The following is a 20,808-nucleotide window of genomic DNA, read 5'->3' on the forward strand; positions in this document are numbered from 1 at the left end:
TAAAAAAAAAAAAAACTTTAAAAAAGACCTTCATTTTCACCAAACACAGAAACAGTCTCGGTGTAAAAAAAAAAAAAAAAAAAAAAAAAAAAGACATTTCTTGTTTTGAAACATTCCAAGGAAAGCAGATAGCTGAAATGACTCCCGCAGGCGTATGATGCTCTTTGATGTCGAGCGTCCCCCAATAGATGTCGGTAAATACCAATTGCAACTCGTAACTAAGTAACTGGTGACTTTGAAACGATCCTTTTTCAAAAAAAAAAAAAGTCTTACCCGACACTTGACTGCCTTATTAATTGGATTACGCTCGCCTCGATAGGACGACGCGAAAAAGAATTGACTATTCGATCAAGCGACGGTTTGGTAAACCATTTCCCCCTTGAGAAAATGACACAACACTGACGCTTCTGAATGGAAGGAGCCAGATTTCAAGGGGTGGATGGTTTTAATGCTATTTCCGATTGAGAAGGGCAAATGGTGAATTGGGAAAAAATCCAGGCATTTTCTCAGCTTGAAAATTCATGAGATGATTTAGTGGTTCATGAGCTATTTTATTCTCGGGTGGGTTTATTACGATTTTTTTTAAGGGAGAAGTTCACGAGATGATTTTTCAATTAGAAGTTCACGAGATAATTTTTCCTATTTTAAGTTCAAGATAATTTTTCCCATTTTAAGTTCACGAGATAATTTTTCCCATTTTAAGTTCACGAGATAATTTTTCCCATTTTAAGTTCACGAGATAATTTTTCCTCTTCAAGTTCACGAGATCATTTTCCATTTTAAGTTCACGATATAATTTTTCCCATTTTAAGTTCACCAGATAAATTTTCCCATTTTAAGGTAACGAGGTAATTTTTCACATTGATGTTCACGAGATATTTTTCCATTTTAAGTTCACGAGATCATTTTCCATTTCAAGTTCATGAGATGATGTTTCCTTAAGAAATCATCGAGACATTTTTCATTTGAAGTTCATGAAATAATTTATCTCTTATGATGTTCTTTACATATATGCTCCTTAGGAGTTCAAGAGTTAGTTTTCCACATAGAAGTTCACAAGATATTTTTTCCCTCTGTGGTTCATGAGGAAAATTTTCCCTTAGAATTTCATAAAGCAAATTTTTCCCAGCGGGGTTCATTAAAAATTTGGTCACCAGACTATACAGAGATAATTTTCTCAAGGATATTTATGAAATAAATTATCCCTACAGATATTCACGAGATCACATATCCCGTAAAAGCTAGAGATAATCTTTTCTTCAGAAGTTCCTGAGGTAATTTTTCCCAGAGAAGTTCATGAGATAATTTTTCCCAGAGAAGTTCATGAGATAATTTTTCCCAGAGAAGTTCATGAGGTATTTTTTCCCAAAGTTCCTGAGATAATTTTTCCCAGAGAAGTTCATGAAATAATTTTCCCAGAGAAGTTCATGAAATAATTTTCCCAGAGAAGTTCATGAGATAATTTTTCCCAGAGAAGTTCATGAGATAATTTTTCCCAGAGAAGTTCATGAGATAATTTTTCCCAGAGAAGTTCATGAGATAATTTTTCCCAGAGAATTTCATGAGATACTTTTTCCCAGAGAAGTTCATGAGGTATTTTTTCCCAAAGTTCCTGAGATAATTTTTCCCAGAGAAGTTCATGAGGTATTTTTTCCCAAAGTTCCTGAGATCATTTTTCCCAGAGAAGTTCATGAGGTATTTTTTCCCAAAGTTCCTGAGATAATTTTTCCCAGAGAAGTTCATGAAATAATTTTCCCAGAGAAGTTCATGAAATAATTTTCCCAGAGAAGTTCATGAGATAATTTTTCCCAGAGAAGTTCATGAGATAATTTTTCCCAGAGAAGTTCATGAGATAATTTTTCCCAGAGAATTTCATGAGATACTTTTTCCCAGAGAAGTTCATGAGGTATTTTTTCCCAAAGTTCCTGAGATAATTTTTCCCAGAGAAGTTCATGAGGTATTTTTTCCCAAAGTTCCTGAGATCATTTTTCCCAGAGAAGTTCATGAGGTATTTTTCCCCAAAGTTCCTGAGATAATTTTTCCCAGAGAAGTTCATGAGGTATTTTTTCCCAAAGTTCCTGAGATAGTTTTTCCAAGAGAAGTTCATGAGGTATTTTTTTTTTTTTTTTTTTTTTTTGCTTAGTAAATTCAGGAAATAATATTTCCCAATTATGCTTGTGACTCGTTATGGAGAGCTATTTGTAAAATATTTCAAAACAGTTGTCTGGAGAAGAGGCTTCGGTTAAAGGACTGAAGACATAATAGCAATATCTCTGTAAGAATTTTAGGCACAAATTTTACGCGTCATAAATTTTGTGGCGCATACCCTAATAGGTCATAAATGTCACTTGATATGGGTCCGTGTAACAAGAGGGCTTTATCTTGATTCACAATCATTTTCCGCTCTCTTTAGTAACAGACCTAATTTAAGGAGCGACCCTTGTATATAGCATTGAAGGAACAGCATAGTATATTCTCAGATGAAAGCGTGTTATAATGATTCCTGGATAGGTAACTTTATCTTTCAAATGAATTCACACTTTTCTATCTAGTTTCTCTTCCGCTTGTTTTGTTAAAGTTTTTATAGTTTAAATAGGAAATATTTATTTTAATATTGTGTTACTATTCTTAAAATATTTTATTTTTCCTTATTTCCTTTCCTCACTGGGCTATTTTTCCTGTTGGGGCGCCTGGGCTTATAGCATCCTGCTTTTCCAACTAGGGTTGTAGCTTAGCATTTAATAATAATAATAATAGTTATATCTGTGTGATTTTAATTTTTTTTTAAGATGTTCATCATCATCAACTCCTCCTACGCCTATTGACGCAAAGGGCCTCGGTTAGATTTCGCCAGTCGACTATATCTTGAGCTTTTAATTCAATACTTCACCATTCATCATCACCTACTTCGTGCTTCATAGTCCTCAGTCATGTAGGTCTGGGTCTTCCAACTCTTCTAGTACCTTGTGGAGCCCAGCTGAACGTTTGGTGGACTTAATCTCTTTTTTGGGGGTAAAACCCCTTATTTTCGTTCTTTAAATGTTTTTTTAGTCTTTTTCATATCCTGCAGCTGATCTGCTCAACAATTCTGAAGTTTCCTCCCACAGGGATATCATTATTAAAAACTGTAGTTGTGGTTACTTGCAGATTTCTAAACATCACGGTTAATGTTGATACGCAATGTTTTTGATATTTCATTTTATTTTCCACCCAAGTGTAATTAATATTCATATTTTATATGTTTTAGTTGAATATTATTTCAATTGGTTTTCAGATTTATTTTTCCTTTAAAACTAAAATACTTATTACAGATATTAATCACGCACTTACACATACACCCATGCAAACAAAACTCGTACCCTAAGGAATAATCAGATTAATAGCAAACAGTCAAATTAAAAAAAAAAATGGCATTAAGAGAATAAAGGGTAGAAAATAGCCGCGCTATTCCACAGAAACTCTAAAATGTAGCAAAGAGGCAATTAACTTGCAAATCAGAGTTTCCAAGCCGCACAATTTAGACCCGCCGTCACTGCATTTAAAAGTACTTGCAAATGGGACATTGAATGCTTCGGGTGGGAAGGAGAATAAATGATTGAATGAACGTAATGATATTGTAAATACTACACGCATGCTAACTTTAATGTGTTTATTATTATTATTATTATTATTATTATTATTATTATTATTGTTGTTGTTATTTTTATTGTTATCATTATTATTATTATTATTATTTTATATTGTTATTGTTATTATTATTATTATTATTATTATTATTATTATTATTATTATTACTTGCTAAGCTTTATTATTATTATTATTATTATGATTATTATTATTTTTATTATTATTATTATTATTATTATTATTACATGCTAAGCTACAACCCTAGTTAGAAAAGCAGGATACTATAAGGCCAGGGACTCCAAAAGGGAAAATAGCCCAGTGAGGAAAAAAAAGTAAAAGTAAAATATTTAAAGAACAGTAACAACATTAAAATACTTATTTCCTATATAAACTATAAAAGCTTTAACAAAACAAGAGGAAGAGAAATAAGATAGAAGAGAGTGCCCGAATGTACCCTCAAGCAAGAGAACCATAACTCAAGGCAGTGGAATACCCTGGTACAGAGGCTGTTGCTCCGCCCAAGTCTAATATTTTCACTTTTACATTGTGTTAGTAATAATTTTTTAATAATGCAAGTTTTATTAATATTTAATAAAAGATACTTGTACTTGAAGCATGAGTAGAAATTTAGATTAATCTACTTTAATTACAGTATACATTTAGTTCTCTCAACCTTGTATAAATGCGTAATTATTCTTAGGTGATCACATTTTAAAGTGCTTTTAACACGCTAAGAAAAAGACAGCGGAATAGGAACATAAAATGGCAGAAAGTTTAAATTTCTTTTCCGTCTCTAAATTTTATAATGTGTTCATGTATGTTCATATAAGAATTTTATTCAGAGGATCAAAATGATATCAGGGTTAATGAGGCAGTTTCAAAGTAATTAACAAATGTCTTTTGGATATCAAACTAAACTTCCCATTTTCAAACAACAGATCTCTACTCTGATGTTTATTCCATAGATATTGGGCAAAATAGGCCATTCTGAAAAGTTATATCTTAAAAGAAATTCAAAAATATATCGAAAAGTATTATTCTCTGACACCAAACATATCAACTTACAAAAAATTCCCATTTTACAAACAAGGATTCTCTACTCTGATGTATACTCCATAGATACTGGCCAAAATTGGTCATTCTGAAAAGTTATACATCTTAAAAGAAATTCAAAAATATATTCTGAAATATTATTCTCTCACACCAAACATATCAACTGATAACAGCGATATTTATTTGATCGGTCTAATATCACAAACGGCCTCAAAGAAAAAGAAAAATAATAAGAAGCGAATGAGAAAGAAGAAACAAACCGCCCGAAAGAAAAAAAAAGACGCAGATGAAAGATAAAAACCGAATCCTCATCGTTGGATTTCATCAGCGGGATGGGAGGCGAATGGCCCATGTCAAGGAAGTTTCCGAGACACCGTAACTTCTTCTCTTCGTCTCCTCGCCTCTTTGCTCACACTACATCGCTATTGCATCTGCATTCGGCGGTACCTGAGGGTATATTGATATTGGGGGGGCGTTCGCACTCCCTTCCTCAGATGAATGAGGAAAGAAAGGGATGCCATGGAATAAGTATGACCTGAGGTGACGATGTTGAGGCGCTGGAAGGGGAATTGTGATTGTGGTTCGTTTAAATTACGTTGACTAACCTAACCTGACCTGACCGACCTAATGTGACAGTAAGAAGTATTATTATTATTATTATTATTATTATTATTATTATTATTATTATTATTATTATTATTATTATTACTAGCTAAGCTACAACCCTAATTGGAAGAGAAGTCTAGGATGTTCTTAGCCCAAGGTCTGCAACAAGGAAAAGAGCCCAGTGAGGAAAGGAATTAAGTAACTGTAAGAGAAGTAATGAGCGATTAAAATGACAAAATAAAAAGATAATCATTTCAGCCTGTTCAACATTAAAACATTCGCTGCAAGTTTGAACTTTTTGAAGTTCCACCGATTCAGCTGAAGTTCCTAGCCCAATGGCTGCAACTGGGAATATAGCCCAGCGAGGAAAGGAAATAAACTACAATAGAGTTAATGAGCAATTAAAATAACTATAAAAATATACTTATTTCAGCCTGTTCAACATTAAACATTCACTGCAAGTTTGAACTTTTGAAGTTCCACCGATTCAACTACCTAATTAAGATCATTCCACACGAGGAGGTTACTCGAATAGCGTAGGAGTATTATTTAAGAGAATCTTGGAAACTGGACTTATGTATTTCTGTGGAATTGAGAAGGGATTTTTTTTCTCTTACAGGATTGAGTACATTCGCTTACGTCTTGATAAAGTTTTTAATAAGGAGGGTCAAGGTTAGGTAACTGTGGGAGCTATTGTGTCTCAATGGAGTAGGGAACAGCCGTTGCAGATTGCAAAAGCCTTGGAACAGTCATTATCACTACTCGCTTCTTGTATAGTGATATTTGCAATTATCCTTTTCATCCAGAATGGAACAATTTTGATTAGCGCAGGTCTTTCTAATGCCTAACTTATTAAGTCTCACCAAGCATTCAAGGCATTAAAAAAAAAGAAGAATAATGACAGAGCGTCCATCATGAAGTCCTCTATACTTCGTAAGGAACTGCCTGTGGAACCTGCAATCGATGACTGATGTGAATTTACTCTGCTTCCTGATTAAAGCTGCTTCGCGAAAGCATCAAACGCTGATCCATTTATGAAGCCGGTGCAAGGTTAACCTTGACTGTTAAGACTGTTCTCTCTCTCTCTCTCTCTCTCTCTCTCTCTCTCTCTCTCTCTCTCTCTCTCTCTCTCTTTGCAACGGTGCAACAGGTGTATTGTTTAGCAGCGTTTGAGCCTCGGATCTGTTTTGCTTTGGTCGTGTCGCAAATAAACGATTTTTTGGTTAAGAAAAAAAAAAACAGTTTATGACCATCCTCAAGTGTTTGATCGAAGTGCGAGCATAATTGAATGCGTGATGGGAAAGACCTCGATCACCTGGTCGCACACTGAGCGCCAACAGACATGCGCTGGATTTAATCTCGTCCTGGATTTGCTATGAGAACGAAGGACATCCATTTCAGCGGTCGCGGATAAGGCGAGAGGAGGAAATGGAAGGAAATAATGGGTTGGATGTTAATGTTGGAAGAAGCGCGCAGGTGAAGACGCCGGCCGGCCGGTAGGGGACGGACGGCGGATAAAGGCAATAAAGATGGAGTGGGAGGACAGAGACAAAGGAATTGCCAGAGCTGGAGATCAGAGATGATGGTGATGAAGATGCCCAGGGGAATGGCAAATAAAGATGGCAGGCGAGATTGATGGTGTAGGAATCTCTAATGCGAGAAAACCAAATGGGTGATAACGATAATGATTGTCTGTTTTAATCTGTGCGAAGAGAAGAATGGGTGGAGAGAGAAAGAGAGCAAAAGGGGGGTTGGGGGGATGTCTTTCTGACATCTCGTTGGCAGGACCTTGCAACTCTCCCGCCATGCGCCTGGCAGTGCCGCCATGCAACACGCGGGAAAAACACAGCTTAGTGATTGGTCGTGCGGCTGCCAACCTTCGATAAACGATGCGTGGGAGGATCTGATTGGTTCAAGGTGTTTGGACACTCCAGACGACGAGCCGAAGAAATTGCGGGCAAGAATACCTTAGGTTCTGCCTCCGGATGGGAGCCAGGCATTGATCCGTCCACTAAGCGAAAAGGAATGGTGGGGGGAAGAGGGAGGAGGAGGGGGGGTGATTCGAATTATATGAGAAGGGTATAGGGAGAAAGAGAGTAGAAGGAAGAAGGGATATATGCTTAGTCACTCGAGATATGATGCAACTTGCATCTTGAAAGGTATTCCGCTTGTCATGCACGCCAGCCTCTACATGACTGTTACGAGCAATCCCGCCGGACCTCGAAATGTGTAAAAAGAAATAAAAAAGAAACTCTTCCCTCTTATTTACACTGCCATGATAGATGTTCCGTGCAAAACACGATTATATGACAATGTTTATGACTTCGTACAGGATTTCAAAAGTGCATATGCCAATACTAAAAGTTTAGGTAGAGACCGCTCTTTATAACATTTCCGAATTTGAATAGAGAGGCTCTTGATTCTCAGCCTTTAATAAGATGCTTTTTATCATTTGCTCTTTCAGTATATTTACAGTTTCGTATGCAATTGGTTTTCTTTTCATTTCAGTTACTAGCCAGAAAAATATAATCTATTTCTTGAAATACCATGCAATAAATAATTGACAACATAAAAAACGTTCAGCTGGGCTCCACAAGGCACTAAAAGAGTTGGAAGACCCCGCCCTACATGGCTTAGGACTATGACGCGCGAAGTAGGAGATGATGAATGGAGAAGTATTGAATTAAAAGCTCAAGATAGAGACGACTGGCGAAATTTAACCGAGGCCGTTTGCGTCAATAGGCGTAGTAGTAGGAGGAGGAGATGATAAGAAATATGAATATAAATGTGTATAAAAGAGAGAATTACAATGAAACAGACTTTTAGGAAATATCAAGATCATTTGAATATGATGATAAGAAATATAAATGTAAATATGTATAAAAGAGGAAATTACAATGAAAAAGACTTTTAGTTAGGAAATATCAAGACCATTTGAATATGATGATAAGAAATGTAAATGTTAATGTGTATGAAAGAGAGAATTACAATGAAACAGACTTTTAGGAAATATCATGACCATTTGAATATGATGATAAGAAATATGAATGTAAATGTGTATAAAAGAGACAATTACAATGAAAAATACTTTTTAGGAAATATCAAGACCATTTGAATATGATGATAAGAAATATAAATGTAAATCTGTATGTAAAAGAAAGAATGACGATGAAACAGACTTTTAGGAATATCAAGGCCATTTGAATATGATGATAAGAAATGTAAATGTAAATCTCTATGTAAAAGAAATAATGACGATGAAACAGACTTTTTGGAAAACATTTGAATATGATGATAAGAAATGTAAATGTAAATTTGTATGTAAAAGAAAAAAGGACGATGAAACAGACTTTTAGGAATATGAAGACAAATTTAATATGATTTTAAAATTAGGCGAAGAGAATATGAAGATAGGAAATATAAATGTAAATCTCTATGTAAAAGAAAGAATGAGGATGAAACAGACTTTTAGGAATATGAAGACCATTTTAATATGGTTTCATAATCAAGAGAAGAAGAACAGCGGACGTATCGCAAACATCCAAAACCTACGAAAAGTGACTCTCAAGAGTGCGGAAAGGCTCATCAGAAATTCACATGAAACATCAACATTCCCTTTCACGCCCTGGAGAACCTAGAAAAAGGTGATGAAAATTAGTACCAAATGGATGACTGGGCACGCTATAAAATCGACTACCACCCAAAGGCAACACTCTTTTAGATGGGAGGAGAAGAAAGGGTTTGGGTGGTGGGGTGTCTATGCTTTGGGGGGAGGGGTAGGTTCATGTTATTTTATCTGTTTTTTTTTTTTACAGTTTAGTTAAGTTTTGGTTAAACTTTACTCTGTTCATTTCTGACTGGCTTCCTTTCGTCATTCATATCCACAATTAAAAAAAAAAAAACGTAATTTTAATCGGAAATTCTCATCAAAAATTACTGTTCTCAAACTTATTTCAGTAAAATATAGGCGACCGTAATTTTAGCATTACTTTATTATATTTTACGGGTTGGTTACCGTAATATCACTCCTTTACGTCAATATATCCGTTTGTAAAACGGTAAATGCCTGGCAACATTTATTCCAGAATTTTTACTTTTTTACGGCAAATTTTTAACAGTGCACCTGCGCATCTGTCAGGTGAGTGGGAGAGATGAGTATGGGCATATGTATCAATTCCTAATCTGGAATTGTGAAGCTTTTTGGTCAGATCTTTACAAATTGTAAAAGGAATTCGTTGCTTTAATATTATTGTTTTGCAATGTTTGCGCCTTTATTTTTGATTACGTAAAATTTGCAGTTGCGACGAATTACCTCCGCCAACGAAGTTGAAAGGAGGTTGTGTTTTCACCCCTGTTTATGTGTTTGTAATTTGTGTGTGTGTGTGTGTTTGTTTGTAAACACTTTCTTGGCCACAATCTTAATCGTAGCGTAGTGAAACTTGCAAAGATTAACTGTTGTGTTAAAAACTTGAAATGATTAAATTTTGGAAGGTTAGGGTCAAAAGTCAAGGTCACAGTCACCGAAAATATCCAATTCACGTAATCAGCCATAAGTTTGGACATCATTGTCACAAAGGCTTCAAACTTAGTTAATATTTGAGTGTATGAAAATCCACGCTAATTAATACATGCTAAGGTTAAAGGTCAAGTTCAAGGTCGAGCAAAAGATCAAGAAATAAGCTGCTGTGGCGGAGGTCTGTGATCTGCTGAGTGCCCCTCTAGTTCAATATACATTTGTATGTGATATTTTGTATCCTGATAACATCTCCGTAAAGGAACATAAATACTAGTTTCCTCTCTGCCACGCTGACAAATTCCAAGAAGGTACTTTAAAATTGCGTTTTCTTAATAGTTTTCCATTATTGTGAATGAAATTTTTTTTATTGCTTAAGAAAAGGGGGCGTATTTGAAGATGTCTTAGTGAGGTGAAAGGATTTTGTGTATCGCCATGATCAGCAAAGTATCTACTAGTCAGGGCCACCCATACTAGGTTGGTTTGCTGTGAGCGTTCAGATTAGTCTTCCACCATCACCAATCCACAGCATGGTGATGAAATCTGACCAAACCCCTGACATGAATAAAGTCATTTAGGCGGGCTTTGTCCTTCATTGGAATAGAAACGGCTGCATTTGCTGGATATAAGATAGTCTTATATACATTAATATGACAGTATTACAAGATGAAAACAAGACAATAAATATCACATATAAAACAATGTCGCATAAATATATGATTAATATTCTACGATATTCCTTCACTCGTCACTAAAACTCTTGATTCCAGAGTCAAGATTCCGCTGCATTAAAGAAAGGGGGTTTGATTATTAATTTCATCCCGTCCTCTCGATGCAATATCCGCTGAATTGAAGCTGAATTAAATAAACGGTCTTGACAACTGCCGTCTAAGCGCAACGCTAATGAACAATTGCTGCTCTTAATGCAGTTCGGTGGTTATTAACAGTTTGCGTTCAGTTTTTCATTTTAGAATTTCATTACGAAATCTTTTGAGTTTTTTTTAGAATTGAGTTTTGAATTATAGTTGACTAGAATATTTGTGTATTAACAAAATTCAGTAAATGATTAATGATTTGATTAGAATTAATTCAAATGACCTGTTAATGATACTTTGATTCCAAACACAATATATATGTATATATATATATTTATATATATATATATATATATATATATATATATATATATATATATATATATATATATATATATATATATATATATATATATATATATTATATAATATATATAATATATTTATATATATATTTTATAATATATATATTATTTATAAATATATTTTATATATATATATATATATATATATATATATATATATATATATATATATATATATATATATATATATATATATATATATATATATATATAGACAGACAGACAGACAGACAGACAGACAGACAGACAGACAGACAGACAGACAGACAGACAGACAGACAGACAGACAGACAGACAGACAGACAGACAGACAGACAGACAGACAGACAGACAGACAGACATAGAAGGAGGAGGGAGGGAGGAGGAATAATGCAAAACATCCCTAAGTCTTTTTTTTATAAGTTTTATAACGACTGGAAATGAGGAAGAAGTTAAACAGGACACATTTGTCATGGAGCCAACGCATAACACGTGAATCTCTCATGTATCGACTAAAAGAAGCAGAATAACAAAAATATTAAAGTGGTGTTATCGGTGAGAAGTGCCAAGATTTGAATGTCGTCTTGGCAGTGCGAACGCTTACGCCAATGCTGAATTGATGTTTTAATAAATACTGAGTTATGTATATGTGTGCATATATATATATATATATATATATATATATATATATATATATGTAAATTAATATTATATATGTACATATATACAGTATATATATATATATATATATATATATATATATATATATATATATATATATATATATATATATATATATATATATATATATATATATATATATATATATATATACATACACATATACTGTCATTTACACAATTCACATAACTTTACCATAAGTGTGCCTTTTCTCCCAATTCCAGTTCGGGACAGCTTATTAATTTTTTTGTTTTTCAAAATTTGGAAATATTTCCTATAGCTCGTGTTTACTGGTTTCATATATATATATATATATATATATATATATATATATATATATATATATATATATATATATATATATATATATATATATATATATATGAACACACACGAATTCATATTCATCTGTTACTACTCCCTCCCCCTTTCCCAGCCCCGAGTGTATCCCGGTATCCACTTTCGCCTGGTTATGACTGCTCATTCTCCACCTCCCCTTACCCGAATATCGGAGAGACCGAGTAGTCATACTTTTAGCAATGCCGATTAGCCTGGCAGAAAGAAATATATATATGTGTGTAATGTTTACAATTATTTATATCCGCCATAAATATTTATGAGAATTATCAGTCTATGGATGAAAGCATATTTATTACCCCTCTGGATAATACTTTGCAACCAACAAAACCAGCCGGAGTGACAAGAGAGTGGTGAATGAAATGTGAATGGAATGTTTTGATTCGAGTAAATTGTGCTCACTGTGATTACGAAAAGTCACTCAAAAACTGTACGGAGTGCCGTTCAAAAGGTCCGGGGTTAATGCGCACGATTGTTTGATTGGTGTATTAAAGTAATATGTAATAAACGTCGCGTCCGGGACGCCCAGCGATATTTGTTTGACTTCATGACATGGCTCTCTCCCCCCAGAAACGTTTTATGAGTTAAAAGCTATTAATAAACTCGCCATGCAATGTGATTTACGTTGATTTCGCAACTTCAAAAGGTAAAAAAGTCATATGAGAGAGTTCGTGGGTGTATCGCCATCCCGGGTGTGGAATTTCATGTATCGGAACGTCCAGAGAGAGGGACCTAGTCTAAACAACGTTTGTTTGGTTGTTTGTTTTATTGTGTTGTCTTCAGATTTTTTTTTTTTTTTTTTAGACGGAAATAAGTAGTGATTAGTATTCCTCAGGCAAAAGTAGTCTTTATCATTGTTTTTATAAACATGCATTTTTGTGCAGATTTTTTTTCGGCTGAAATAAGTAGTGATTAGAATTCCTCAGGCAAAAGAAGTTTTTATCATTGTTTTTATAAACATGAATATTTGCAGATTTTTTTCGAGTGAAATAATTAGCTATTAGAATTCCCAGGCAAAATTTGTCTTTATCGATATGTTTTTATAAACATGCATATTTGTGCAGATTTTTTTCGACCGAAATAATCAGTTATTAGAATTCCCAGGTAAAAGAAGTTTTTATCATTGTTTTTATAAACATGCATATTTGTGCAGATTTTTTTCGACCGAAATAATCAGTTATTAGAATTCCCAGGTAAAAGAAGTTTTTATCATTGTTTTTATAAACATGCATATTTGTGCAGATTTTTTTCGACCGAAATAATCAGTTATTAGAATTCCCAGGTAAAAGAAGTTTTTATCATTGTTTTTATAAACATGCATATTTGTGCAGATTTTTCTCGACGGAAATAATTAATTATTAGAATTCCCGGGTAAAATTAGTCTTTATCGATGTGTTTTTATAAACATGCATATTTGTGCAGATTTTTTTCGACGGAAATAATTAGTTATTAGAATTCCTAGGTAAAATTAGTCTTTACCGTTGTGTTTTTATAAACGCATTTTTTTGCAGATTATTTTCGACTGAAAGAAGTAGTTATTAGAATTCCTCAGGCAAAAGTAGTCTTTATCGTTGTGTTTTATAAACATGAATATTTGCAGATTATTTTCGACTGAAGGAAGCAGTGGTTAGAATACCCAGACAAAATTAGTCTTTTTATTATTGTGATTTATAAACAATCATATTTGCAGAAATTTTTTTTTCAACTGTAGTAGTATTTAAAACTCCCACTCAAAATCAATCCTCGTCGTGAAGCGTTTTTATAATCACGCATTTTTTAAAATTAACTCTACTTTATATTGTTTATGAATAACAAACCCATTTGAAGTTTTTTTTTTTTCTGCAACTTGTACATGCGTTGAATATTTCAATATTGGATGACCTTGACTTCAGTGATAACCATGAAAAGGCAATCAAAACGATCCATTGATATTCGGCGAACACATGTTATTCCCCGAAAATGGAAAACTAGATTATGGATGTATTGATTTATTTATATATTCATTTGATGTCCGAAATATTTGCACTCGTGTAGGCGCCTAGTTACTATTTAAAGATATTCTTAAGCATCTTTTTTTTTTTTTTTTTTATTTTGAGTAATTTTTATTTATATTACCTTTGAATTCTTATCCCTGATTGGTAACGTCTCTGCCTAGTGTTTGCCAGACGGGGGTTCGAGTCCCGCTCAGACTCGTTAGTGCCATTGGTGTCTGCAACCTTACTATCCTTGTGAGCTAAGGTTGGGGGTTTTTTGGGAGCCTATAGGTCTATCTGCTGAGTCATCAGCAGCCACTGCCTGGCCCTCCCTGGTCCTACCTTGGGTGGAGAGGAGACTTGGGCGCTGATTATATAATATATGGTCAGTCTTTAGGCCATTGTCCTGATTGCTAGGGCAATGTCACTGTCCCTTGCCTCTGCCATTCATGAGCGGCATTTAAACCTTTAAAGGCCACTCATGAATGGCAGAGGCAAGGGACAGTGACATTGCCATAGTAAGCATGACAGTTCCTTTAGACACTGAGCATATTTGTGATCAGCGTCCAAGCCCCCTCTCCGTCCAAGCTAGGACCAGGGAGTGCCAGGAAATGGCTGTTATTCAAAATATGGAGCCATGGTTGAGATTCTGCTAGAGGCGTTTATGAATTTATTGGCTAAGAAATTAATTAGAAATAGCACAAGTATATAAGAGGCTAATGATTTTTCCTCTTGTACAAGGAGTGGTTGTGTATTTTTTAACGATATATATATGTATATATATATGTATATATATATATATATATATATATATATATATATATATATATATATATATATATATATGTGTGTGTGTGTGTGTGTGCATATATATTATATATATACAGAGAGAGAGAGAGAGAGAGAGAGAGAGAGAGAGAGAGAGAGAGAGAGAGAGAGAGAGAGAGAGAGAGAGAGAGAGAGAAGGAGAGAATCGTCTACTTTTTTAATTAAGGAGTGAATATATATATATATATATATATATATATATATATATATATATATATGTGTGTGTGTGTGTGTGTGTGTGTATGTGTATGTATGCCATACGTTGAAGTATAAGAAAAGAATCATATATTACTGGCAATTGAAGTAAAATGTTGAATTTATAAAGGTTCGGGAATTATTACAGCCAGATTTTTATTACTTGCGTGTAAATGTGGACATCATAAATGTAATCAAACGAATAACATAACATTATCAACAGAACTGTTTGTTAGTGTTTTTTTTTTTTTTTTTTTTTTTTTTTTTTTAGGTCGAACAAGATATGTATTTGGATAATGATACAAACTTTAAATTGAAAATATAAACTCTAGTAAATGTCTGTTATTACTTGACTGTGCTGTGACTGTCGACAAATGGATTGATTGTCGACAAATGGAATATTTCCCTTTTTCGGCGAAATGCGTTATGGGTACGAATCACTGCCGTGAAATGCATAATCATGTCAGCAGGACTTTCTGTTTTTTTACATTTTCTTCGTATTCTTGATCAACGAGAGAAACGAAACTGTATTGAATTATGTTTTTGCTTTTAAAAGCGGTTACCAACATGAGATTATTTGATTGACTTTAGGCTATTTATTTACCTGTATAGTGTGCATATATATATATATATATATATATATATATATATATATATATATATATATATATATATATATCTATCTATCTATATATATATATATATAAATATATATATATATATATATATATATATATATATATATATATATCTTTATATATATATATATATATATATATATATATCTATATATATATACATATATATATATATATATATATATATATATATATATATATATATATATGTTATTGGCAAAATATATCTTGTAGGCAATTATTGGTTGCAGTAGCCTAACTGGGGTTTGAGACATGCTCAAGTTTGACAGTTTCTTGTAATATCTGTAACTTCACTATCCTTTTGAGTTCAGGACTTGGGGTTATAAATTTACACTTATATCTGCCGATATCTCATCTCATATTGACACTTAATAATATTACTTCCCTGTCATTAGACCAGATTGTGACCGTCTTCTATGTAATCACATCCCTATTTGTATTTTCTGGAAAAGATCTGTTGATTTTTTCGATGTTGATTTTTCCTTTTTCTGTCATAATAAAAGACCGTATTTATGTCACATCTCTTAGTCTCTCTCTCCTGTTCGCGTGACCGGGAACCCAACTCCCTCAAGGGTATTGACTACTTCTGAGGGTAAAAACAGAACGTGAAAGACAGAGCAGAAAGACAATCTTGCTGATGAGGCAGAATCACCAATATCAGTCCGCTGCTTATCACTATTTTATTAAAAAAACAAAAAAATATAAGACATCGCATTCTGTCATTTCTTCTCATCCTGAGATTCATCGATATTAGATTGTAAGGGCGTGACTAGGAATATTGGAGACCAAGTCTTAGTTCCTTCAAGAAACACTTGAAGAATAGGCGTCATTGTTCAAGAAGTGACACTTTATCTCTTGGACTCCGTGTGGTTTATTCTTGTAAAGTTATTCCGTGTCACGCCCTCTTTTTTTCTCTCCTTTGTACTACTTCATTATTAAATGAATCGAATATACTCGTATATAAGCCTCTTTCGTGGCACTCTTCAGATTCTTTTTTTAGCCAGTAAAATAGAATATTCATTATCATAACCCAAAATTGTGCCATCCTTTTAACTGTGTTTGTAAATGGATATGTAATAATTGCTTTATATAGTCTCTTGCTCTTTCAGTTTAATCTTTAGATGCTTGTCCTGTGTATGGGGACTCGTGCTAGCTTGTGTAGATCTGAGGGCAGTTACCCTCTTTTCTATTGTGTAAATCTGACTAAAGACCACAATGAATAGTTTTAAGAATATTTTTAATTTTATATTTAACCCACTAGCACAGATAACTGTCTACCTAGAATTCTCTTGCTTGGGGGTACACTCAGGCACACAGTGCTGTGTGTCCTTAGTCCTTTTCCACTGGCTATTCTCCTTGCAGGCTTTGGGCTAATAGCTTTTTTTAACTACACTGTTAAAAGTATGCCATAAAAACGGTAGATAAAACGGTAGAATTCCTGAAATAAATCTGGCCAGACATTTACCGTTTTAAAAACGGACATATAGACGTAAAGGAGTGATATCACGGTCACCAACTCGTCAAAAATAATAACAAAATAAGGTAAAATTACGGTCGCCTGTATTTTACTGAAATACGGCTGAGAGCAGTATATTTTTACGGAGAATTTCCGATTAAAATCACGTTTTTTTTTTAACATTGTAGGGTTGTAGGTAGCTTAGTTGATAATGGTGACAGTAATAACCATGTGACCATTTATAAACATACTTTCCCAGGTTATAGTTATTCCCACACTTAGACACACGCGTGGTGAGTTATGTTTCATCATCATCATATCCTCCTAAGCCTATTGACGCAAAGGGCCTCGGATAGAATTCGCCAGTCGTCTCTATCTTGATCTTTTTATTCAATACTTCTCCATTCATCATCTACTTCTCGCTCCATAGTCCTCATCCATGTAAGCCTGGGTCTTCCAAATCTGTATCAGATATTAACTATATTGAATAATTTTATGGTTATTAAACGCGAGAAGGTGTCGACTGTAATAGGAAGCGCTATTGAAGGCCGGCGGTAAAATGAGAGGCTTCACAGATGCGTTGGCTCATCAGCCTCCTCCCTAGAATTAGATCCCATATATTCGGAGCTTATTCTCTTCGGTGCCCTTTGTTTAAAACATCCCTTTGTAATCCGAATAATTCCTGCCTTTCCTATAATATATTTTGAGAAATTTAGGGATTTCGGGTGACGTTTTTTTCTCTATTTTTTTCGGACATTTCTTGCGACTCTTATGATGATTCAACCAATCCTACTTTAAGTTTATATATATATATATATATATATATATATATATATATATATATATATATATATATATATATATATATATATATATATATATATATATATAATCTGGTACAACGTGACAATGTTTGAAATATGATTTGTTTTGTAAAATATTAATCAAGTCTATCATTATTATTGATGGTGATGAAGGATCTTTTTCTTTAAAAGCTCCTAGGATATAACTTTGTGACATCTTTCTGTTGTATTAAAATCATGAATTGGTTTTCTTTGGATTACCTTCATAAACCATTTTAAAGTCTCTCTCTCTCTCTCTCTCTCTCTCTCTCTGAGCAAGCTGCCACTGCAATTCAGGCATGGCGTAACTTTACCTTTCTCAATCAGAACTCTTAATCCGAAATGGAATACAGGATTAGGGTTGGTTGAAATCGCCGAAAATGGCTCTGTTTGAGAGGAGGAGGAGGAGGAGTAGAAGCTCCTCAAACGACCCACCAACCAGCCACCTCCCCCTCCCATCCTTCTCCCACTTCCCCCCAACACACCCCTCTTATTCCCAATTTCCCAGTTGCGCTACATATTCAGGCTTCGGGCCCTAACGGGATTATGGTAGCAACAGCAGCTTAAGTCTGCAATGGTGAGTGGTCAATGCAAAGGCGCAATGCTTGTTGAGTTTCATCCACTTTCAATACTCTGCTGCAATTCTTGACGATGTGTGTTCTATCTTCTCTAACCCCCCCCCCCTCTCTCTCTCTCTCTCTCTCTCCTCTCTCTCTCTCTCTCTCTCTCTCTCCTCTCTCTCTCTCTCTCTCTCTCTCTCTCCTTCACCAGTCCACTCCCCCTAGCTCTCCTTCCCTCCATCCTCCTGCCCTCAAGATAACTCTTCAGGACGATGATGAATTGTGTTGCAACCTTGCAATCCCCCTAATTTAGAAGAGAGGCGTCTTGGCCATATTATGGCTAAAATTCGTTCGATTTTACTTATTTGATATATTGGTTATTTACTAGTAGCCATAGTAAATAACTATATATATATATATATATATATATATATGTATATATATATATATATATATATATATATATATATATATATATATATATATATATATATATATTGCTTAATAACCTGGAAGATCTTATAGAAGATGCCATTACGTGTGGTAAGTCACAGGGTAAATGGTACAAGCATTTGTAAGGGTCATGAAATTATTTGTTGCTCCCAATCTCACCATAAAGACTGAAATGTCTGAAATGTTATGGTGCCGTTTTTCCAAAGTTGGATAAATACTATTATTAATATATATATATATATATATATATATATATATATATATATATATATATATAATGTATATGTAAATATATATTTGTGTGTATGTGTAGATATATATATATACTCTATATATATATATATATATATATATATATATATACTCTATATATATATATGTGTTGTGTATACGTGTAATGGATATATATATATATATATATATATATATATATATATATATATATATATATATATATATATATATATATGGATTTATGTTTGTATATATATATATATATATTTATATATATAATTTGTATGTGTGATACGGCACTACAGGCCATGTAAAAGTATGTAAGTAAAAATATATTTTTAGTAATCATGATAATAGTAGTTGCAGGAACAGTTCGAGTAAGAAAATGTGATCTAAAAATATTGAAGTTTTGAAAACTCTTCTATAAATAAGATTGATTGCCTAGCATTTTTCTTATCATGGAATGATGGAAAACAAGAAACTCCAAAAGCAGAGAATCTATGCGCTTATTTTTCTATCATTTATAATAATTGATATTTTCTTTGGCGTTATTTATTGTTTCCATAATTCTTATCATAAAATTATTATGTGGTTTTGTTCTTTTTATTTATATCTTATATTTTTTATTTTTCTATCCTTTATAATAATCAACATTTTCTTTGGTGTTATTTATCTGTTTCCATAATTCTTATCATAAAATTATTATGTGGTTTTGTTCTTTTTATTTATATCTTATATTTTTTATTTTTCTATCCTTTATAGTAATTGATATTTTCTCTGGTGTTATTTATAGTTTTTATAATTCTTATCGTAAAATTTTTATTAGTTATGTTTTGAAATTTTATCTATATTTTATATTTATTTTTCTATTTATAACGATTAATATTTTCTTTGGTGGTATTTATATTTTTCATAATTCTAATCATAAAATTGTTATGTTATTTTGAATGTTTTATATTTATAATTTTATTATTTTCTAAAGGTAATTAATTTTATTATGTTTTAAGAGAAATGTTAACTAACTACTGATATATTCTTTTTTCTTTTTTTTAAAGGAAGTTGATTTCATTAGGTTTTAAGAGAAATGTTAACGAACTACTAATATTATGAGCAAAAGAATATTGTACCTTATAATAACCAAATTTTACCTTATAATAATAGAATAAAATAGGATTTATAGAAAACAGGAATGTACCATGTAATTTCCTGAGAGAAAATGTTATTCTGACGCTTTAGTGAACAGTAAAAAGAATTGTTTTGTTCTTAAGATTCTCAAATAAAAGAATAAAATCTTTTTCTCGAACTGAAGAAAAAAAAAATGGAAAAAAGAACTATTTTGCATTGCTCGAATTTTTGCCATCCCTAATTCAGAGCTTTAAACTTTGGAACGTGTCCCCGGGAGACAAGTCTTGGTTGGGAAAAGCGAATGCGCTATTTTTCCCCCCTTTTTCCGAAAACCTTTTCACTCGTGATTTTAAAACAGGGAATCGAATGTTGATCATTATGTTAAAATCCCACGACATCTCGGGGAAGTTTATTCTAGAGACGCGGGCCTATTCGCTTGGGCTTTGTGTCACTTTGGAGTGCTTCTTAAACTTAACTCTCTCTCTCT

This window comes from Palaemon carinicauda, chromosome 28 (assembly GCF_036898095.1).
Source record: "Palaemon carinicauda isolate YSFRI2023 chromosome 28, ASM3689809v2, whole genome shotgun sequence".
In the NCBI taxonomy this organism is placed as follows: domain Eukaryota; kingdom Metazoa; phylum Arthropoda; class Malacostraca; order Decapoda; family Palaemonidae; genus Palaemon; species Palaemon carinicauda.